Genomic DNA, 23764 nt, shown 5'->3' on the forward strand with positions numbered 1-23764 from the left:
CGCGAGACGAAAATGTGGATTGAAATTACTGTACAGCTTCGAAAAAAAAGGAAAAAATTCATGACAATCAGTTCACACGCCCGCACTCGATCGATAGTAATACAGTCGTGGCTCTGTCACTGTGGCGCCGGATTATAAGGCGCTTGAGTGACGGGTAACGCGCGAAAATAACAACGTTATCCTCGGAAACCGATAGTCGCGGCGTTTCTTCCCCTTCGCCTGGCTCGCGCGGGGAATTGGATATCAGGTGCGGATTTTTACAAGCGACGGCTGCTGCTGGCCTGACTGAACTGAAAATTCGCCGACGGCTTTCAACCTCGGGGAATTTCAATTTTCCGTCAGACAAGTAACTATTACAACTTTGATCGCGTTACTCTAGATATTTTTAATAAAAATCATCAGTAAATCTATCTCGCGCGTGGGCTCTTTCCGGAATCGAGCGAAAAAATATACGAAAATTTACGGACCGTTCGGATGGACGCGCGTCGCGAACTGCGAGCTGCGACAGCTGATGGATGCCGATAGTCGCATAAACACTCGGCTCACGTAAATTCGTGATCGATGAACTTCGGGGCTTACGGTTATTTTTTTTTTCTATTTCGAGACACGCTACCGTGTTGCGGATTTATGAAGGCACGCGCGTTTTTATCGAGCTTTCGTTCTATACCCTCGACGTAATCTTTTGTAATATTTCGCGGGGCTGAGATGGCGCGTGAATTACGTCAGTTCGACGGCAAAGATTTACAGCTCGTACACACGCGAAATAAAATTAGTCGGATTCGTGGAGCAATTAAAATTAATATTGCGCTCACGCATTGTTAGCTTTGCTTCAATAATCCAAATACTTCGGGCTTTCAATTAGCCGAACGCATCAATCAGCGCATCGGAATTCTATGTTGCGAGAATCATTTCCCGATGTAAAAGCGCGCTGCATGGAATTAACAAACCGAGAGCGTCGGCGCAAATTAAGTTTCGCTTTTTCAACAGGTTATACCGCTGCGCTGCAGGCCGGACGTTTCACAAATTTTCCCGACTAGTCGCCGCCGCGCGAACTCAATCAAACCGGCTTTCATTTTAATTACGAGAGAAGTCGGCACGGCTCTTTTCCAGCTTTTTTCCAACTGGCAAATGAGACCTTTGAAGTGCACTTTTGGTTTTGGGAAACTGCGCGGATGAGCACCCGTCCCTGGGAAGGGTTATAATACCATTGCAGAACTAGTTCTTGGCTAGCTTCTCGCGTAGGAGTACTAAATTTAACGTTTCCTGCTACTTGAAGCCACAGCGCTTGCTTACGTTGACGATGATTAAAATCAAACATTAAATTTAACTCGCGGATGAATTTCCGCGCTGTAAACATCACACGCGTTTCCCGATCGATTTTATCTCGTCATGTCAAGAGCGCAAACTCGAAATTCGAGCAGCACACGCTATCGAATAAAGGTGTACGTGAAAAATAAATAGAGGAAGGTCTCGGGCAAAAATCAGTCGCCGAACGAGGTAAAAAGGGCAGCTGCGACAAGGTAAATAAATGCGCCGAATAATTTCATTGCTCTCCGGGCGCGCGAGTTTGCGTATGCAGACTGACCCGCACGCGCACGAAGTGGATATTTTGATAAAAATTACCGTTTCGTCCGCTCTGTATAGCGGCACAAAGCAAGCTCGCTCGATTTGCTCGATGTTTTCGCGGCGTTATCGGCAAAAAATAGCGGTCGTTAAAAAAAAATTACCGGTACATTCGAAACGGCTGAAAAACAAACGAGATGGAATAATGGATATGCGTCAGTAGTAACATTCCGTGATTGGCAAGGCGCAACGCGGACGTTGTTTGGAAATTACATATTTTCTGATACGACCTCTCCTATATCCAGCAATTACATTACGGATGCAAAATAAGCGTATCGTTCCCAGTACAGCAATTTTCTTCAAATGTGCAGTCGGGGCGTGATTTTCGTAAAATTTCTGCGTTTTCATTTCGATTGCAACGTCGAATACGAGGTCGTGACTATAGCGAGCCAATCCAATTTTGCGATATAGATCATTTTTAATACAATACTATAAGCGCGCTATCTTCCCGCTGCATTACGAGATTTTCTCTCTCGGTCGAGTCTCGGCATCGCAAGTTTTTATTAAAAAAGTCCGCGAGCGCGCGCGAAAGAGGAATCTCACGCTGGAATTTTAAATTAAAAAAAAATCGCCGAAGAATCTTATTGTCGGGAGTGGGATCAAAGCTAATCTTCTCTTCCTTCCGAGTTCCATTACAAAACTATCGGAGGAAGAAAACTTTGCGCGCCTTCGTTAATCCGAATGACTTCCTCCGCGAGAAAATAAAAAAAAAACAAGGTCGTCGATGTTTGGGGCACAAATCGCGGAGGAAGTAATAACCGTAAATTCATCAGTAGCTCGGCTTTCGAAGTTATATACTCGTTCGGCTCGTGTACACTTAGTTTGACTGATTTGCGAAACGCGTCGGAAAGTCACAACTGCATTCAAACGTGTTTCGCACCGTCGGGGGAAATTTACGAGCGCGAACTCGCAATTTTTGGGCCGTTGAGCAAGATCGGCGCGCGACGTTCCAAGTTTCAGCAACTTTTTACAAAACCTAATGATATCTCCTTCAAGAAGCGAAGCCCGACCGGGGAACTAATTAAGCAACTTGACTCGCCGTCGGAGGAGAGATGCACCTGCCGCTCGGCTCTTGCGTAGACACAGCGTAATGACTCATGAATATTGACGCAAATATCCTCGTCGTCGTCGTATCGAAGAGAAAAGAAGATACTTCTTACACTGCAGCAATTATGTGTCGCGCACGGTCTGCGCGAGCCTTTAAAAGTCGGCGCCGAGTGGGAGGACGAAGGGTCGCAATTACGGCACTTAATCTCGCAGAGAGCTAACGCGTTTATAGGTTATAAACGCGAGCGAAGAGTCACCGCTGTATACGGGCATCAGCTGGTTTTTGAGCTCGTGCGTCGCGCGGAGTAATTCGGTGACGCGGAATGCACCTGCGCTGGCCCTCGTTCCCCATTTTTAACTACCTTCGCCGCGAGCTCTTTATTGATTTCTTTTCCCCGAGTCTACTTCCACTCCTGCTATTGCCATCAATCACACCTGGAGGGTGTATAACAATTCATCGGAAAGATAAACAAACGAGCACTCGGCGGATCGAAAAATCGGTCGCCCAACAATTCCCTCAAGTGCAGCCGTACTGCACTATGCAGTAGCAGCAGCACAAAGCTCCGGAGCGTCCGGTGTGCGCCGGTGCGCACCTCTGCACGTTAATGGACGAGCGCGGGTATGAATATACAATATCCCTAATGGGCATAGAATGCGAGTGACGCCTCTGTAGGATTTTTGCCGCGCGCGTAGCGTCGGGAGATCGGATTAGCCGATAGCTTCCATCATACACGTCGGAAATATTGAAATAACCGGTTTTGCGCGGACGCGTATTATTGTTTTCGCGCGCGCGCGCGCGAGAGAGAGAGAAAGAGAGAGAGAGAGAGAGAGAGAGCCGAAGGGCTGTCCTCCACGCGTGCGACTCCGTTTGATGGAATTCGAATTGTTCGCGCGCGGTAATCATATACGGACCGCGAAGGTATCGCTCGGGGCGGGAAAATTAATCGCTGAAAGGATGGGAAATGAGCGTGGAAGATTGTCGGTTAGCGAGTGAGACACGCGGCGGTTATTAATATTCCGTTGAATGGGATTGACGAACGTTATGCAGATAATTATATTAAATAAATTTGCAACATTGCGTTTGTTCTATTCTTCGGCGAAGCGGATTCCAATTAAAAATTGCAAAACAATATTCCCTGCAGCAGCATCCACGCAGCGGAAGTTCGCTCATTATACCGATTATCGATTCCATACTCGCGCCATTTTTCCGTCTCTGTGTGTATAAACATCGAGACGACGGCGGCAGTATATCCGCTTATTGTTGAGCAACGCGGGCATAAATTTCGGCCCGTATCGCGCGCTAAAATCGCCTCGTTCCGGTATTTGTATTTATTCGTTTAACGGCTTGCAGTTTCTCCGCTGCGCCGATCCGTTTTTTCCACTTTCTCGTCGTCGTCGTCGTCGTCGTCGTCGCATAAGCATAACCAGTTTATCATAACAGACGGCCCGATGGGCTTCAAAACGAAAATTAATCGCCGACTGGTCTTACGGGCGTAAATCGACGCGCGGACCTGCTAGTTTACATACTCGCGAGTAGCTATGTGTACGCGCTTATTTATCGGAAAAGTCGCGTATTATTTAGAGCCTCGTCTCCGCTAATGAAAATTGCGACGGGCGTAAATTCGCGAAAGAAGAGACGTTTCTCCGCCTCTTTTTATATAGTCAGCTCTCTGTGTATACAGTCTTTATAACGTAAGCGCTGACTCGTTCAATTAGACTACTACTTGCAATTCGTTCGAAGAGCCTCGTAATTTGTTTAAGTGTATGTTTTTTATGAATAAACATGGCTGAATTACCGCGAGCGAGTGCGTTAAATTTAATCGACGATACGTCGACGATCTTCATTACCCCGTATAATTAGATTTGACTCTTTGAAAAATTGCGGATCGATTTCCAAATGGGAAATTGTTATCTCTGTACAGAGAGGATAGAGGATAGTTTTACGGTTTCGGGGAAAAGCTGTCGTTATAAACAGCGGCGCGTGAAAGTCCATCTCGTTTCTCCGACTTTACGAGCGCGGCCGAGCCAATCGTATCGGGCGCAGTTTGACGGAAGAAAAAACACGGGAATTACTCCGGCGAGCGACTGCGTCGCCGTCAAGTTCGGATGAGCGAGCTGTGATCGCCTTTTATAATCGCAACGCGCGCTACTGAAATAATCATTTCCTTCCGACTATACTCGAGTGCGCGATCGGCCTGGATGTGCGAGTTAAATATTCGCTCTACTTGTGCAAGTGCAAAAATTCGTTCGAGGATCTATAACGTGTGGGATTCTGAAAATTCAGTTCTCCGCCGCTTTATATGTTATAAGCAAACCCTCGAGTTCAGCGACTCTTTGTCTCTCCTCGACCCGACCGCTTCGCTCTCCATATGCACAGCCTACGCGAGGTCGTCGCCGGCGCTAAGCTAGAAAACATCGAGACTTCCACTCTCCGTACGATCACTTTCACTCGCGGCGAGCAGTGCAGCACCTCGTGCTCGCGCGCGCGTTTCCCATGCGGCAGTGTGCACACACACAGGGACAGCCGGTCACCGCGCTTCTACGTACACACCTATGGGGTACACAATGCGCTCTCGAGCGACAGGTTGATGTGCAGCAGCGCCTCGATGGAATTCTATAGGCTGTTGTTCGACGATCTCTCTTCTCTCTCGGCTCTCTGCGATAGGCATCTGATGCGGATTAATCGAGATCGTAATTAACGCGAGCTTCAGTCGCATGCGCTTCTCGGCGCTGCTGCGGATTATTGCGCGCGGCGAGCCCGTAGGAATAAGGAATGTGAAAGTGTGCTGGCTCTGTAAGCGTTGTGGGATTGTCGTGTGCGCGGCGAAGCAGAGAGCTCTCGAGAGGTATACAGCGTGTATTATTATTCTACGTCGAAATCATCGAGTTCGGTCGGGAGGTGTAGATTGATCGGGAAAGAAATGGACCTGCTACGCCGAAATCTTTCACTTTCTTCCCCCGTCGTACCCGAGGACACGAGCGACGGACGAGCTCGGCGCGCACACACGTCCACCGCGAACACGTCCCCGCAGCGACAAGATAGGAATCTCCGTCTCCCTCGTCGGAGCGTCGAACAAGCCCGTGTAATCCCGAGGAATCGATTTCGCGCGCGCGGGCACGAATTGGACCCGATCGTCCTCCTCCTCGTCGTCGTCGTCGTCGTCGTAGCGCGCGACGTAAATAATGGCACGAGGTCTTATAAATTCTCGACCGATGGCCCGCCGAATCGAATCGAGATGTGTTTGCGGTTCGAGGAAGAGAGAGGACGTATGCTCGGAATTGGGGATACGCTGATTCACTTTGGCCGAGTTGACTTTTCGGGACTTGTTGCTGCTCCTTCTCGGGATATAATCCGCTGCGTGTGTGTACAGTTCGAAAGCTCTCTGCTGCTGCCTTGCGCATTTATTTATTTCTGAAAGTCGTCTAATGATTCGAGCTGCGATTCAATTCCGACCGATGGAAACTCGCCAGGGATAATTCGTGAATTATGCATATTCCGCGAAAGGAAGCTGCAGTTAGGCGCTGCTCGAGCGATCTGGTTTGAAGGATTCATCGATTACGACTGCTCTCTCCGCTGATTTCTTGCAGTATGCATTACACAGAGACCAGGTAATGGAAACTAGCCGATTTTACGGGGAGCCCTTCGAGGGGCCCCAATTAAAATTGAACGAAAGTAAGCTTCGTGGAAATTTAATGCGGATACGCTGATACGAGTATAGAAAGCGGGACTGATAATAAGCGACGAATTTTTGAAAACGTACATCTTGACGATAATTAATTTCCAGAGCATATGGCGAAATTAGGTTACCTCGTAATAGACCCGAGGCAGCCGCGACTGCAACTTCTAATTCCTCGGATAACAAAATGCTCGCATCCGCATAATCCGGCGAATTTCACTCGCGCTGAAATTAAATCCAACATTCCAGGGACAAAATTAATAAAATGACCCCCCGAGAGAGGGACGCGAATATTCTCATCCTCCGGTTGTATAATGCACTAAGCGCCTTGCGTTCCACTTTTGCGCTTGCGTTTGCACTCGAGAAAGAGAGAGAGAGAGAGAGAGAGAGAGAGAGAGAGAGAGAGAGAGAGAGAGAGAGAGAGAGAGAGAGGATGGGCATCGATTATGCAATCGAGCGAGCCGAGATTCGAAGATAAGACGACACACACAAGTGCGATTTCAATATTTATCGCGACCGCCGATTCGTCGAAACGGTCCGCTGCAGCTTGTTACCAACAGGCAGATGGGACTTTAATGAGGCCCCGATTACCCTTGCGTAATTGTGCCGATCGATGTCCTACGTCGATTCGTTCTTATTTTTTCTTCGCGGAAAAAGCAGGAACCAAGATCGTCAGCTCGATGCTGAAATTTCAGCGGGAGAGACAATAAAGGAGAGGGAGGGGCTCATGCAGAAAGAAATAAAGCGGAGCTGCCGGCGCGTGCACCGGCGCGAGGTTACGGTAGTCGCATTCCAGCGCGTATCTAATAATGTTCAGTGAAAGTTCTCCGGCTATATACACCGCCACCGCCGTCTTATGCATGGACGAGCCCAAGTGTGTTTGCACGCTCGCGAACGTGGACACGTATAAGCAAGGTGCAGCGTATAATGGCACAATGCCGGATTTTTGTTTGTAAATGATTAGTGGAATTTTCGGATACCCGATGAGATTATTGCCGGATGACAGAGGAGCTTTTGTCCTCGCTAAACAAAAACTCGCTCGCTTGGCGCGCAGCTGCTACGTATAACGACGTTATTTACCATTGTGAAAAGTTTCGAGCGAATATTCCAACGGTATACTCGGCTCGCAAAAACAATCGGCATGGAAATATACTGGTTGACGAGATTTCGTTCCGCTTGTTTTTTACGCGTGTACAGGTGTTGTTGAAACATTCGCTCTCGGAACTTTGCACAACGCTGCGCGGGTGTAATTTTTTCGGCCATCGTTAACGCACGCGTCATTAAAATGTCCGATACAATCATAAATTCTTCTGCGGTGTATATTATGTGTACACACAATCGAAGCGGAAACCCGTGGCACAAAGCATCGGTCGCATCAACTTTTTATCTCACGGCTATACGCTTACCTACTCCCGTTTCTCGACTCGACTGTTTTTTTTCTCCTCGTCGGGCTCGATCTTATGGCGTATCGCGTCTCCGAACGGCTTATCCTACGTGTCTCGGAGTTCGCGCCTCGTTTGCGCTGCATATTTTATAGCGGATTCTCTTCCATTTTTCCTTTTCCAGCGAATGTCGATCGTCGGCCTGTGTCCCTTCTCGAATTCGAAAGTTCGCGAAACGTCGTTACAAGAATATCATTTCTCCCGCGTGGCGCAGCTCTCGACTAAATTAGAGTTATTGCGGCCAAGTCGGGGCTTTTCGTAATATCCGGGATCGATGTAATTGTGCGGCTCGTTGTCTATTTTTATTCCGAGAAGTCGGCGGTTCTATTAAAAGGAGCCGAGAGCAGAGTTGGATACCGAGTCAGAGGTGATTAAAATTTCACGATTCTCTTTGTGATGAGAGTAAAATAGAAACGCTCAAGATCCGCGCGGAGCGTGTGCATCGATCTAAATCGACAGAATGGCCGAAAATCAGTGCTTTCAAGCCCGCCATATACACATCAGAGTCGGCGGTCACGTAACCCGCTGCCCTTTGGCCGCGTCTGTCAGCGTCATTCGGCGAACGGGGCCGACTGGCTAAAGGTCGCCCTCTCGCTTGGTTTGATCGGCTGACAGGCGGCTTTGAATGCGAAATCAGGCGCAACGGTATAGACGTTGCTCATATAGAGTCGGGCTCCACATGCACGTGTACCTTCACCGAGCTAGACTCGACGGTTAACGGGTCGTATATGGCAGCCGCTCGCGCTCTTTAAAATTGTCTAATCCTTCAACACTCCGGCCGGAGAAAGAGAGGGTGGGGAGAGAGAGAGCCGGCTGCATGAGATACTCCTTTTGACGGAGAGGTTGCGCGGCGCGTGTAATAAATTTGCGAGGAGGGAACGGCCGAGCGCTTCCTTATGGTCGTCGCAGGGCAGGCAGAGAGCCGCGCGCGTGTGGGTATAAATGGCCGGGCGCGAAAATTGAAATTTTACGCGGGCGTGGAGGATGCGCTTAGAGCCGTGTGAATTCGAGCTTTTTTCGACTGCGTTTCACGGCGATTAGTCACGTGCGTTTTATAGATTTTCGTTTTTTTTCTCCTTCAAATTATGCCCGCTCGCAATTTGTGCAATTTTCACCCTCGACGAAGAGCGTACAAGCCGCGGAGAGACGTCGCGGTCCTTGCGCCCGATCGAATTACCAGGATCGAACGCGGAAGAAAGGAGAGGAGCGCTTGACGCGAGTTAGCGCACTTCGAACCTCGTAAATATTTCTAAAGAGCGAGCCTCTCTCTCTCTCTCTCTCTCTCTCTCTCTCTCTCTCTCTCTCTGCGGCGCTTTTTGCCTCCTCGCTTCTAGAAAGCGCGCGACACGAGGCCGCGTCGTTTTCTCTCGCTCGCCGCAGAGCCGTGATTTCGGTCATTACAAGACAATAAAATTGCACCTCCTTTCCAGCCGAGCAGCTTTGAATCCCGCGCGCGGAGATCGCGGGAAAACGAATGCCCGACGAAAACTGGTCGGACGTACCGCGGACAACGGCAGCCGCGCGCGAGTGAAATTACAGACGCGCTGTATATAAGCAGCCGCACGGCTCCGTCTGGTTATAACTGTTCCCGGGACGTTTTTCGCGACTGCGGGGATGCACGTGTCGCTCACGTACACACGCACAGCGAAACCGGCCCCGCTTCGTTCATTCAGCTCTCGAGCTGCGCTGAACGACGGGCGCGCATTTATTTTCGCGGCGATTACCGCGCGTTTTTCAGCAGCGCTAATCGATGACGGACGTACCGACCACTACGTGATTGATGCGCGCCTAATGAATGGTTTTAGCGAGCCTTCAATTAAGAGCTGCCTCGATGCAGCTGTGGATTTACGACGTTATGAATATATCGGCGTTCGAATTTCCCGCTGAAACGAGGATGAGTCTCGAAACACCGCGATGAAAAAAGGTGTGCACTGCGCAGGGATGGGAAAGGCGCATCTTCCCACCATTAGCGGATCCTCGCGCAACAACCGCAGGAGAGCTGTGAGCAAAAAAGGGATGAAATCTTCGGATGTGTTGCGCCAACAGATTTTACGGTTACACTTGTCGCGCGCGTGGCATAAATATTGAAAAAGCTCGGAAAGGAACGGTGCGCTGTGCGCTTCTATTCTTTTTTCGCGCTTTCCGCGAATTTAATTGCGAGCCGAGCTACGGTATATAATCCGGAGAGGAGGTTCCATTCGAGCGGAGAGCTACGGTCGCGCGATTTGTCTGGTAATAAGAAACTGCCTATCTCTCGGCTCTGCGATCGCCGAATGGGGAGTAATTTTCTTTGAGCTTTTTGCCCCGCCGATGTTTTTCCCTCAATTTATAGACCATCGCGACTGCTCGGAAATATCGACTCGTCGAGCTGAAAGCGCGATCGCGTTCCACCGAATATTATATAAAAGTGCACACGGTTATGCTTTCGACACGGACGGAAACCCGTCCCTTAACCGCCGGCGCGCTGCAGGTTTCCGAAACCAAAAGCGGAAAAAACGAGACCGCCGCGAGTAAAAGTACATCGGGTTTCATCAGCCGTGTAGTCATAATACGTAAGAAACTCGTCTCGTTTTTGTCGCCCCCCGCGGTGTAAACACGAATTACGTGTGTACAAACGGTCCATTCGCAGGCTTTAGTGCGTCTACATCAATTTTTTCGCCGAGCAGATCTCGAGAAAGCGGCCGCAAAAAGCTCCAAAGGTCGCGCTTTCCCTTTCGCGACCTTAATCCAGCTCGATATCGAGCTGCCGTCGGACTGCTCCTTTTTTCCCCAGCGAACGAGGTTATACGCGCGGGAGCGAATTGAAAAACAAAGCGCCGCCGCTTTCTAATGGCACGTGCGGCTGCGGCGGTCGAGCTGGCGCCAACCAGGCGGAAGCGAATAATTTCGCGTGGTTCGATTGGATTCGGCTCGAGCAGCGCCTTGTTGCCGGCGATATTCCGAGTCGAAAGTGGTTTCGTGAGCGCGCGCGCGAACGGGCTAATCAGAGCCGCGCATGCAAACCATACCTGCACGTCTGCGTCTGGACTGGCGGGGGAAAGGCTTACTCACCTGAAACACAAATACATTATGGTTAGATGAGCTGTTATTACGTGCAGTTAGTTATTAAACGCTCGCGCAGTGCGTGAATCACGGGTATATAATTTCGCGGAAAATATTATAATTTAATTAGCGCTAATGATTGACATTGCTGCTGTATATATGTACCGCGCAGAGAGATTAATCTACATGGTAATTTGATGATCTGGCGATTTATCGCGCCCGAGCACGGAACTCACCCCCCATAAATAATATATTATATCCCGCGCGAGCGCAGCAAGGACATAAATATGCGGCGCGCGCACTGTTGTCGCGGATTAAAAACGCGAATAGCTCCGACGAGGAAGCTGCGCGCGCGATCGAGAAAATCTGTAAATCCAGACTCGTAAATAACCAGCGCGCCGAGGCAAAAGAGTAAAATCGAACGTATATACGGAAGACTCGAATCGAGCTGCTGCTGCAGCCGCGCATGCGAGCAATGTCGAATTTGTCTAATCCTTTTTTTCCCCGCCAAAATCGCATCATTTAGAAGTTCTCGCACTGCACATATAAGCGTCCCCACTTCGCGGCACGCACTACTCGCGACCTCGCCGATCGCCGCGCGGAAGTGCGCGCATTCCGCGGATCGCGTCCCGAGACATACCTGTACACACGTGTACGCGCAGTGTGCGCCGACGGGGCGAAAAAAGAGCGGCTCTGAACTTTTCATCCGGATTTGGAGATGCCGCCGCGGCGCGGAATAGGTATAAAAAGCGACATCCAATGCTCGCGGCTTTTTAGCTGAATTCGTCGCGGAGTCGGGCCGAGAAAAACTCCGGACTGGAGCGTCCCTTAAAAGGGAGTCGCGTGTGTCATAGGCGAGAGGCGTCTGTGAAATTCAAATTTCCCGCCGAAATTCCTAAGCGGCGAACATCCCACGGCCGTAGAGCAGCCAAGAGCGTGGATATAACTCTTTCGAGTGCCTACCGGAAGAATCCAGCCGCGTGCGGCAGCGTAACTCGATTATTCAATAAAATCGCTCGAGCGCCAGATAAATATCCCCATTTAGCTATTGCGAGAATGCGCCTGGGATTCCGCGAACGGAGCGCGCAGATATATATGCACACACACACACACACACAGCTCCAAGCGATCGCGCGGAGCAGGGCTTAAAAAGTCTCCGGTGCACCTTCTGACCTGCGCATGCAGCGCTTATATACGTATAAGTACGTGTGTGAACAGATAACTCGCGCATATTGCCGAGGAGAGGAAGAGGAGGAAGCGGGGGTAAAAGAAGCAAGAGCAGGTTCTCCAATGAGCCAATGACTCTAATGGCCGGCATATGCATCGCTCTCTCGAGAGAGCCCGGACGTATTGGTCGTGTTCGCGTTGCGGAAGATACGCGTTCGCGCGAGTATACGGCCGGGGAAAAGGTGATAGGCCGAGATAAGATCGTGGAATATTCGCTCTTTTTTAACGCGAATATATCGCCCCAATTGTACTCGTCGCGGTAAGTAAACCATTCCAAGCGGATAGCCGAGCTCAGCTCATCGGATTCCCAGAAGGCACAAGAAGAGCAGACCTCGGCGACCGCGTCGGACTGTACATCCAATAATAGATCGTTAAAGGTTACTCCATTCCCAGAGTTCATTCTCCCGCTGCTCCTGCTATACGTATAGAGTGCACGGCTGCACCGAGTCGCGGCCGGAAAAAGAGGCTACCTCGCGCGCCGGAGCACACGTACTCGCTGCGGAACACCCCTTTCTTGCATTCCATAAATTATCTTTCTCGCTGGCGTTGCGTAACGCGTTCTCTCCTCTCTCTCTCTCTCTCTCTCTCTCTCTCTCTCTCTCTCTCTCTCTCTCTCTCTCTCTCTCTCACACACACAAGTTTTGCCGGCAATTCTCGAGATTAGCGGCGGCGCCCGGAGCCTTTATAATCGGCCGTGTGATTTTACGAGCGCAGCGCCGAGGCGGAGACCGTTTTCCGGCTATATTTCAATTTGGCAGCGAGAACTCGCCTCCGAGCTGAGAGCGGCTCGCCGGAGAGGTGATAAGGAACGCGCTCGCGTATTATATGTACTGGGAAACCGCGAGTGCGCGGGCTTCACTCGGCTCCTTTTTCCCCCCTCTCTGCGCGGCGGAATTAATTGTTGGAGCGCAGAGCGGAGATTTTTCTCCGGGGAGGGGGAGGGGGCTTCGTGATTTACTTCCTATACAGTAGTTAATGCCTTTTCGTAGACCGCTATAACTGGAAAATTACAAGCTGCTAGAGCGCCGCGCGCCGCGTAATGCACGTAAGAAGTCCAAAGCGAGGCGCGCGCGGGCCGGCAAAAAGTCCATGCTATACGCGAGCTGCTACACTATTCGAAGGTTTTACGAGGCGCCGCCAAGTTCGACGGGGTTCTTGTGTTTTTCCGCCGAGATGGCCGAGCACGCGATTCGCGTAAACGCGGCCTTTTGGCAGTTCATCAGTCGTGCGATGATTATGTGATTAGTCAATCTTCGGCTAAGCGCGCCGTAATCGTCCCGCACTTTTTACGCGCGTAAACTGTATGGTCGTAAAGCACCGGCTAATGGGTCATCCGCTTTGCTTTTTGCTGAACCTTGCTGCTGGGCAGTGGTCGGCTCGCTCTTTCTGCGTGAATTTTATCGCCAACAGCTGCGGATAGGATGGATCAAGTTGTTAACAAAGAAATCGTCCAGTTTAAAAAATAATTACGGCTTGGCTTGGCACGCTGTTTATCACGTGAGTCATGAACAATTTGAAGTTGGTGAAAGCGAGTTTGTCCGCAGTGGAGGGGGTCGACTGCGGGATGAGAGGCCGTGGCCCCGAAATTCTCTGGAAAGTGACCAAAAGTGGAGGTAATTGGGCAATTTCTCGCTGCTTATAACCGGGAATTTCAGCGGTCGCTGGATTCGCTTATTTTCCGTCTATTTCTCTCCGCGAAGCCGCGCTACTCGTTCGTAGCGCCAGGCACGTACGTGTACAGCCAGACACGTAAATTGTGGCGAAATAAGTGGCTTCTACGAGGGCGGCATTATATGATGCGGTGCCATGATTATGATTAAGTGTTGAAATCACTTCTGCTGTCAATTAGCAGCTGATACTTTTTCTTTACATACACGCAACTTATTTCGGAATTTTCCAGTCGTAGAGGTTTTTCAATTTGCGAAATACTTTTGACGCAATTTACGCTGCAGAGTTCGTTGAATGCGATTCAAAAGAGCGCGAGTGAATTTCAAATTTAAAAGCTTGTCGATGAAAATTTCTTAAGAGCCGTTGATGAATCGATCTTATTATAGTCTATAGATTGAATTTTAATCACAACGTATGCGAGGAGTATTTTTAAATGTTTTATTCCTGCTGAACATCGCGTAATGGAATTTAACTTGGCAACCCTTTGCTGGCACACGCCTGATCGATATTGCATATTCACGCAAACAATCAGCCGGTAAATTGGAAATCGCTGTTTAAAATTATATGTAAGAGATTAGCGTGGAAAACGTTTTGTACAGAATATCTACTCTGCAACTATTATTCCAGCACTCCTCCTCGAAGCTCGTTTAATTTTTCATCTTGTTCGAGCTTGTGTAAAAGCTTATTCTTATATATACTTTTCACGAATTCCCACTCATTAATAAGCGCGACTTACCAATTTATTTAACTCTGATCTCTTTTAAAACCAAAGCTGAAAATGAGTTTTCCGAATCTCGCTTTTATTTTCAGTTCATGCAAACATCGAGCTCAAACAAAGAAACTGCGCATCAGAGACTGGAGCGGCGAATCGCAGCTGGCTGGCTCGGGCCGATGATTCGCGAGGCGACAAACACAGTGGTTAGAACGAGTCCGATTTCCCTTGGCCGTGCGCGGCACGCCTCGTGATTGCAGTTAATCTCGCGGCCGAGAGTTGTATATGCCTCCGCTTCGATTGCGTCATGCCATTAGCGACACACGGACGTCATAACGAGAAAGCTCGTACGTGTCGATGATGCCATGCACCTGTATGATTTGCTGCTCTCGGGGTGGATTCTTTTGCTCTCCTCTGAGCAACGGTTGATCTGCGGGATTGCGGTAATTCGATAACGAGTCGCGGCGTGTGTATAACTGGTGCAGCTATGAATCCGAGAAGTTCTTTTTGGAACAGACTTTTGATAGGCTTTTTACGCATCTCATTATTATTGGATGAAGTGGTGAAAAATTGCATGACGACTTCGTTAATCTATAACTGAGAATCGACAATTCCAATAATTCAATAACGAGTTTGATAACTACTTGCGAAGCTACAGATGCTTCAATAAATTTACCTCTCAATAGAATCGCAATTTTCAGAAGCGGATTGCATTGTTCGCGAAATAGAGAATAACAAAATAACGAACATACAATATCGATTTCCAGAAACCAGACATCTATCATATTGAACGAACCCCGGCTGAATTTTTGATACGAGCGATCGATCGATTGCTCCTCGATTTCCAACCGAGGAGATGCGTGCTTTATGAATTTCTTATCGCGAACTCCCTGCGCTAATTAGATCCGCTAATCCGTCGAGGGCTTTAACCGTATCACGCGCGCACGAGTTTATAATTCCCGATCGCCCTCTCCCTAGATCTTTAAAGCGTCCCTTCCCATTAGTCTCACCTCCTCGTGTCTGTGCCGGCGAAAAAAAGAAGCGCCAAATTATCGGCGATCCGCAACTCCCCTCATCCGCACCTCCCGTGTATATTGCGTCACATACTGTATATTATTAATTCCCGGCACATACGCGCGACGTCTAATAATTTGCATGTAAATCCGCGCGATTTATATGCAATCGGGCGCGCATCGTTGAAAAAAAGGCATCGGCGCGGAATCGAACGGCTATGAGAGAAAAAAGGGACACACGCGAGGCAAAAGCGCTCCCGGCTGGCAACCAGTTTAGTTGTGGCCAGCCGCGAGATAAACACGCGACGCGCGACACCTGCGCGAGCAATTAGTTTTAAGCCCAGAGCGATCGCGCCCGATTTCCTTTGGCTTAGCTGAGACCTGCTGATGCAGCTTCCTCGCGCTCGCTCGTGCGGCTTTGGAAGCTCGTGTTTTGTCGAGGGAGAGCTGCTGACGCGCTCTGCTCTCTGGGATTGTTTGCCGGGATTCGACTTGATTTATTTGGAATCTTACAGCCGGTGCGGTGTGGAATAATTTTCCAGTGATGAATCGGCCGCTCGATTGTGCGCGGAAGGAGAGCTAGCGTTATCGATCGCAACTAAATCAATATATAAAGTTATCGGTGACTCTTCAGAAAAAATCGTAAACATTGAATCGTTAAGATTTTTACGACTTCATTAGCCACTCCTCGGCCCCTTATAAATATAATAATGATAATCTCGTGCTCGAGCATCGTAAAAATCTCCGCCGAGCCATAAAACCAGAAGCCATCGATCATTTCCATCGGCGCGAGAGATACCCGAGCGATACTCTCTCTCTCTCTCTCTCTCTCTCTCTCTCTCTCTCTCTCTCTCTCTCTCTCTCTCTCTCTCTCTCTCTCTCTCTCTCTCTCTCTCTCTCTCTCTAACAATCGTAAAACCCGCGGCGGTAGCGCGCTTTCTCCCGAGAGGAACACGATCGTTGGCTTATCCTAAAATAGTATAGTATTTATGGTTTCTTTTCAAAACGCGCGTCTTGCCATACCCGAACTTTTCTACTTAACGAACGTCCGGTATTCTCTATCGGGAGATCCAACAGAGAGGCATATCCAATAAAAAATAATTTACGAGGACTATAAATAAACAATGCGCGGCAATATTAAAATTCCTCTATCGGAGTTCCGCAGCAAAGAGAGATGAACTCGGTTAGCGGACGGCATATATCGGCTTAATTACACGGCGTGTGCGCGATGATTATGATTTACGAGTCCGCAGTCGGCTCGGGCAATCTTCGACTTCGCTCTCGTTCGGATGCAAAACCGCGCGTTATCATACTCTCGCATCCCTTTTTTCAATAACTCTGCGAAAGGAGCGGGAGATAAAGATAGAAAAGCGTATGCGCGTACAACGCATAGAATATACGGACTAGGAAAGGGGCGTAGAGAGAGAGAGAGAGAGAGAGAGAGAGAGAGAGAGAGTCGGGAAAAATTGCGGAGGCTCGCGGGTCCGAGATTTACGAGGGCATTGTTATTGTCGTGCGAGCGCGCAGCGTCGATACGGCCGAGAGAACAGGGCGGCCCTTTTTGATTTCCCTCTAGGCGTTTTATTGATGGCGACGCGTGCGCGAGCATTAGCCCGTTATGGTCCGCGGGAAAAGCTGCCGTTTATCGGGACGAAATGGCTTTTTGCTCTCGCTCCAGGCCGTGTCGAAGGTGAAAGGCAAAAGGTTAATTAATCTAGGTTGAACGCTTCAGCCATGAGCTGGCTGGCTATATATTAGGCACGTTTATACGGGTACCTAGGAACGAGCTTCGCGCTTTTTATCGGCTCTTTTTCCCCGCTACTGCAGGAGAGAAAAGTTACTGTTAAAAACTCTCGTTTGATGATCGATGTGAATAAATAACCTTTCCGCTCGTCTGTGGGAGTAGGTAAACACACGCGTATTTCCGTTATCATTACTTTAATCGTGTTGACCAGCTCTCGAAAAATATGTACCAATAAAAATTCGACCGTCACCCAGTTCGTGCGGATTTTGTTGCAATAAATGAAACATTAAACATCGTTACAGGTCCAACGCGGCGAAAGTAGCGGACGCTGCGAATTCGAGCGTAAACGCGCGCTCGATTATTATTCATTTTACCCGCACTGATTATTATCAGGTCAAACAGAGAGAAAAACGCGGAAACGCGCGTTTCATTATATTTCGACTTTGTCCTTTTGTACAGGCCGGCGGCGCTGGTGATGGTCTTCGGAAATTTCATTTCCCGGGCAATTCGAGGGCAATCAATGAGTTGGAATTAAAGAGAGAAAGAACGAATCATGTTTCGTTTGAGAACAATGCAGCTGCGTCGCTGTCGCTTGATGATTTATATTTAATTTTGAGGAGAGTAAATGCGGAATTTGTCGAAAATTACCGACGGTCGATAATTGCATTACTTAATTTTAATATCTTTTATAACTATTGTTGCGAGGTACTTTCATCCGTCCAACAAAATCGAGAGCTTCTTACCCGCTGATCGCAAAACGAACTTTCGCCGAGAAGTTCGTTTTGCGATCCCGAGTTATCAAAGAACTCCGCTTAATTAACCCGCCCATTCATCATCTCGCGCGTACATTCCGCGTATACGAGATCCAGCTATAGATGTGTACACGGAGCGAGGGCACTCGACGAAAGCACGTGCGCAGCAGCAGCAGTTCCCGTACACGATAAGCCGCCGTGCTCAGAGGCGCCACAGGTACACTCGAGCGCGCAACCTTATCAAGCTCCTTCGTGTACGCGCTCGGCAGTTTCCATAAACACCTGCAGCAGCCGCGCGAGCACAATGCCGCGAAATGGAAGGAAAATAGAAGGCGCAGCGCGTACTGTACCTATGGTAAATCTCGTTCTACTCGACTTTGTCGCTTCGGCTGTTCGTCAGAGGTAAGTGATATGCCAGTGCGTTACGTTACGCGCCCACGCGGCGGCGTGTTCGGTAACGCGATGTCGCTTCCTGCTGGTGTGTTGTACTCCGCACTCGCGGAATATCGGCTTACACTGCAGCGCAGACTGAGAAAATTACACGCGTCACGAGATGAAATTCTTAACCGCGATCGATCAAAACAAACTCGGCCTTTCAGGGGGCCCGTAAAACTATTTCAATACACGCGCGATAGGCTCCGTCCGCTGCTTATTAAAACTTAAGCCGGGGTGATCAGTCAGAGCCTACAAAGGCTCGCCCCTCGTCATCCGGCTTAATCCGCGTCTTATTATACCTCCCCAAGGAGCTGCCGTGTTGCTACACAGCCCATATTGCATAGCAGGCGCTGTATAGTTGGTTCTCAGCTAGTGTATAACCACTTGATACCAGGGATAAACCGCCTTCCATCGGGGAGTTTCGGCTAAGTCGATGCATGCGTCGACCGAGAAACTCGATGCATTCAGAGGTTTTTCATTCGTCCCTCATATCGAAGTGCTTCCACATGGCATGCAATCAAGTTTTATGGATTATTAACCGACTGTAGCGCTAAGCAAGTGGGTCGTTTCGCAGCGTCGTTAAACGCGCGCGCGTAACGGTGTTCAAAGGTTTAGCCGCGCTTTTTCCGCGTCCACTTTACACCTTCGACGAATTTATCCAGAGTGCCATAATACTTGCCGTAATACATCCTGTATTTACGAAATAAGTACGCCTCTGTCGGACGGGCTATAAATCATAACGCGCGAGATTAAAAGGCTACGATGTTAACGACGATGAAGAAAGGTAAAAACGTATCCTCATTAATAGCATTTCAGCACGGCGAGATAAAATTTCCGGGGCGCGGGGAAAAAATTTAAGACTCGGCCTTAATCGAGCCCATATTCGCTGCAATATCTCCCGCAAATATTCCGCGCAATAAAAGTGTCGCATCGCAAGCGCACACAAAAGCACAGCGGCGCGGGCGCCATTCCACCCGAAATTATTCGCTCGTAAATTCTTTTTCAGCCGGCGAGAGAGAGCGAGAGGGTAAATCGCGCCTCTCTCGTGCATTCGCTAAAATGCGGACGGCTATATTGACTCATCTCTCTTTCTCTCGGCTTATTATTGCAGTCACGCGTCGTGATTCGATATCCGTATTTCGATTTTCATAATTTATCCGACAAGAGACTTTCGAGCGAAATCGAATTTCCCGCGGATCGTTCTTGCCGGATGAGAATAAAAAGTAACGGTACCGAAATCAGTCCGCCGACGAGCTACCCACATCGTGCTCTCGCTCGGAGGAACAATAAAAGAGCGAAAACGCACGTGTGCTCGCAACGAGTATCTTCAGGAAGTCTCGGCTCGATGCATGTAACTTTTGCTCTCACGTGGGCGTCGATCGTAAGCGTCCGCTGGGACACGATTGAAATGAAGACGACAGCGCGTGTGTATATCCCGAGGTACGCGTGTGCATTAAACGACGTAACGGCCCCCGAAAGCAGAGGGGACGTAAAACGCGACTGCTGTGCTGTGTATTATATAGTGTATACGTGTATACAGATGGAGGGGGGACATTAACGACTCTCGGCTCTCGATGTCGCGCGTTGTCGTTCAGAACCGGCGGGTCTCTAACGCTCGATATCGAGATACACCGGCGCGAGCTTATGAGATGGGAGAACATATCGCCGCTGCGTGTAAGGGCTTCGCGACATACGCTGCGAACTACGTGTACAGCGTAAAATTATTGGAAACCGAAAATCTTCGGCGCAATCAACGCCTCTCTCGAGAGTGTGTGCTATGTAAACGAGTACAGTATAGAGTATATTAGCAGCCCCGGAAATAAAGTTCGAACTCGCGCAGTTAGCTCGCGGTGGTGCAGCTCTTCCGCGATAGTGGCGGCGTTTGTATTAAGCCGGATGAAAAACGAGCGTCTAATTGGACTCTTAATATTGCGCGCCTATTACGCCGGGATAAGACAATGAAATCGCGCGCGCGAGCGGATTGCGAGGTTAATGCGCCGCCGAGTTCGATCCGCGAGGCGGATAAACGCTCGGGGTGTGGGAAATTGTTTCGAGCTAGCGGTCGGCTATGCGCAGGAATTAGTGCAGTTTCAGATTCCTCGGAAGTATATACCCATCCCGATGTGTTTATCTCGCGAGATGGCTATTTCAATTTTCCCGCCGAATATACCTGTAACACTAATTCGAAAACACGCACGCGTACACTCCCGGATAGCGGCTGTACGCAAACACAACCCAATTTAAAGTTGACAGGTACTTATCGGTTTTTACGTCAACGGCAAATAACGCTCCGTGCGCGTTGGCAACAAGCTCGCGTAGCCATAGCAGTGCGGGAACAGCTTAGTCGGCAAAAACTGCCTCGGAGACGCGACTCCTATTCCAGCGCCGGGGAAACACTGCAGACATATCCGCCGCCGAGAGCTGAGAAAAGAGAGAAGCTTCCAGGACGACGAGCTGCGCGTCGAATAAAAAGCAATTATTCCCGCTTCGAACTATTAATTATAACGCGGTAACTCTCGCGTAACGCGAGGCCATAAATTTCCCGCCCTTCAGCCATCGCCGATGCGACCGCGCAATAATCCGCAGGTGGAAATCCGCGCGAGAGGAAGATATACTCTCTCGGAGTCCAGCTCGAAGGACGTGTCGCGATTTAATTAGTGGCGTCTCTTTATATTGCGATTTTCAATTAATTCCGAGGCGCGAGAGAGCGAGTGTAGGGGACCGGTTCAGGTACTGCGCGGAATATAATTAGGAGTGTCTCGGCGAGATGCTCGATATGTGTAGCACATCTTTTTTGGATTACCCTCGCGGTATACCGAGTGTAAACATCCGCGCAGAAACGTGTACGTTATCCGCGGAAATATACACGAGTCGAGAGTGTAATACCAGCAGGATTTGATAAAATTCAGACGCTTGAGATAACCGACACGTTTAAGCTCGTCAAAGGCTCTGCAGCTGCTGCTGCGGTGCGCTGACTAGGACATCAAAGAGACTCGGACACGTGCAGTCGATGCTCTGCGGGTGAATGTGAAGATGAAGACATACACGAGAGAAGAGAGACAGACAAGATCACCGCACACGGCACGACTGAGTTAGTCCGTGTGTGTCGTGATTAACTGAATTATTTCGAAAGTCGCATCGTGCTTCGTTAATCCCCGAAGATGCCCGCGCGGAGCCGATGGATCGTGACCCGACACGCTGCGCACGATACAGAAATGCACGCGGTGAATGCATTTTCGAGCACGAAGACACACTCCTGTGCGATTCGCCGAATTTTAACCCCGCGAGCTTCGTAACGCAAGCGCATTCGGGGTAATTGCTTGACCAGTTTGACGTTTGCTGTATACAGGTTCCGCGCGCGTTATTGGATTATTACGACCTATGGCTTCGGGGGCCACTTGTGCGCAACGACCCGCCGGACGAATGGGACAGATCGTTTCGCCTGCAGCTCTCCCCGTTTCAATTATGCATCTATTCCTAGCCGAAAATGAAACGACGTAACGCGAGTTATCCGACTAACGAGCTTTATTCTGCAAGAAAAAGCTCTGGTTTTACAATGCGGCGCGAACGCGATCACGAGCCTTTGAAAAGCTCCGCCACGGCGGCGTGCAAACGTTACACGAGTCCCGGCTAATTGGTCGGGCCGCTAATTAGCGAGCGGCATGCATCGAAATAACGTGTGCACCTCGTTCTCTTTCCCTAACTGTGTTTCGGAGTTGTTCTCCAAGCAGCGATGCACCAGGACAATATAACCGAAAAGTCCTCAGCTTCGCAGGCTGGCAGAGAAGCGGCTCGTCACGACAGCAGCGGGGCTTGACGTGGAGATGGCCAGTATCGTCGTCATAGCTGGCTCGGATTCTTTGACCGCCGAATCCAGGTCAGAGTCGGCTTCTGCTATTTGCCCTCGCTCCCTCTCCTCTACTGTGCCCCTATCTTGTACATCATGTACCTGCGCGCTCGGGATCGATCGGTGCCCCCCGCGCGTTCTCGCGAGAGCCTCATTGTGTCATAGGCTGCCGAACGAGGATTAGAGAAGCCCGCGAAACGAGAACGAAGCGGCGACGCGTACACGCTCCTCGCGATTTCTAATGATCGAAGCGAGCAGATCGAGCGACTGTGGCCTAGCTTCGCTCCCGATGCGTATAATTAATGAGCGGCTTCGATACGTACGTATAACTATGGACTCTCTATATGGAAATTCACCTCGATCTGGCCCCTATGCGCCGAATCGGAATTATTTGTCTCAGCGATCGTGGTATATGGAGTCTGCGCGCGAAAGACTCCAGCGGCATTCCTGGAGAGATCCTCGGCCGATAAAACGATCCTATCATGAATATACAATGACGACACATTATATCCCCCGGCACATCCGGGGAGAGAGATAGAGAGCGAATCGACAATCGAACTTCCTCCGCCGCGGCGGCGGCGATCGAAACCTGACCCCGAAACTCGCCACCGCGCGGGTCCTAAGACGATGAAACCCGATAGAAGAGGCCCCCGCAGCCGCGGAACTCGGTTTCTCAGCGTCGATCGAGGCGCATTAGCCGAAGAAAGGACGGGAGCTGAAACCGGAGAAGAGTCCGTCAACCCTGCGCTGCAGTGTATTAGCTTAGCGCGCGTATCAACCTGCTTTTTGCCCCCGCTGCAGCGAGCCGCTCTCTCTCTCTCTCTCTCTCTCTCTCTCTCTCTCTCTCTCTCTCTCTCTCTCTCTCTCTCTCTCTCTATCTCTCCCGCAGACACGTCCGACCGACTGACTCCTCGCTTAACGGCCGGATCCGCGCGCGCACCAGCTCGCTAACGGCACTCAGCAGACTCGGGGTTATGCAGATTAAGGCGACCGTGACGTGGAGGCCGCCGCGCGCGGGCTCACGACGTGTAACCGGAATAAGGGAAAGGGAAAGAATGAACGGTCGAGAGCTGCACAATGGAGCGGGGGAAGCGAGCGGTCAAAGAGCCGATGCCGCGGGCACGACTACCTACGCTCCCCCCTTCCGAGACCGCCGCGCGGCCCATCGTGACTGCGGCCCTCGTGAGCTCCTCGTGATAAGAGCAGCCCCCCAGCAGCAGACGGAAGTGGCGCTCCGCTGCACCTGCACCGCGCTCGCGGGAATATATCAGCCTGGGGGGGGGGGGGGGATGACAATGGGCAAATTTGTCATATCGGCCGAAACCGGAGAGCTGGCTACCGCTGAACTTAATTGCTGGCCGCGCGCGAGCTCACGAGCGCGCCTAGCGGTACACATTAGGGGAAAAAGCTGCACTGGCCCTTATGAAGTTGCGCACACCGAGAGACAATGCGGTATTAGGACGGAGGGGAGCAATAACAAAGGATGCACGCAGATTTTACGAGAGCCCGGCCGATTCGGTTTCGCTGGATTTAAT

At 50.0% G+C, this 23764-nt stretch overlaps 1 protein-coding gene across 3 annotated transcripts in view; it reads right to left on the reverse strand.

Moving 5' to 3' along the window:
- The window catches only part of LOC100122037 (CCR4-NOT transcription complex subunit 6-like), a 287898-nt gene that overhangs the window by 177064 nt on the left and 87070 nt on the right, over nt 1-23764 (reverse strand). The gene's annotated exons all lie outside the window — the stretch shown is intronic.

The sequence above is a fragment of the Nasonia vitripennis genome, chromosome 1 (assembly GCF_009193385.2).
Source record: "Nasonia vitripennis strain AsymCx chromosome 1, Nvit_psr_1.1, whole genome shotgun sequence".
Classification (NCBI taxonomy): domain Eukaryota; kingdom Metazoa; phylum Arthropoda; class Insecta; order Hymenoptera; family Pteromalidae; genus Nasonia; species Nasonia vitripennis.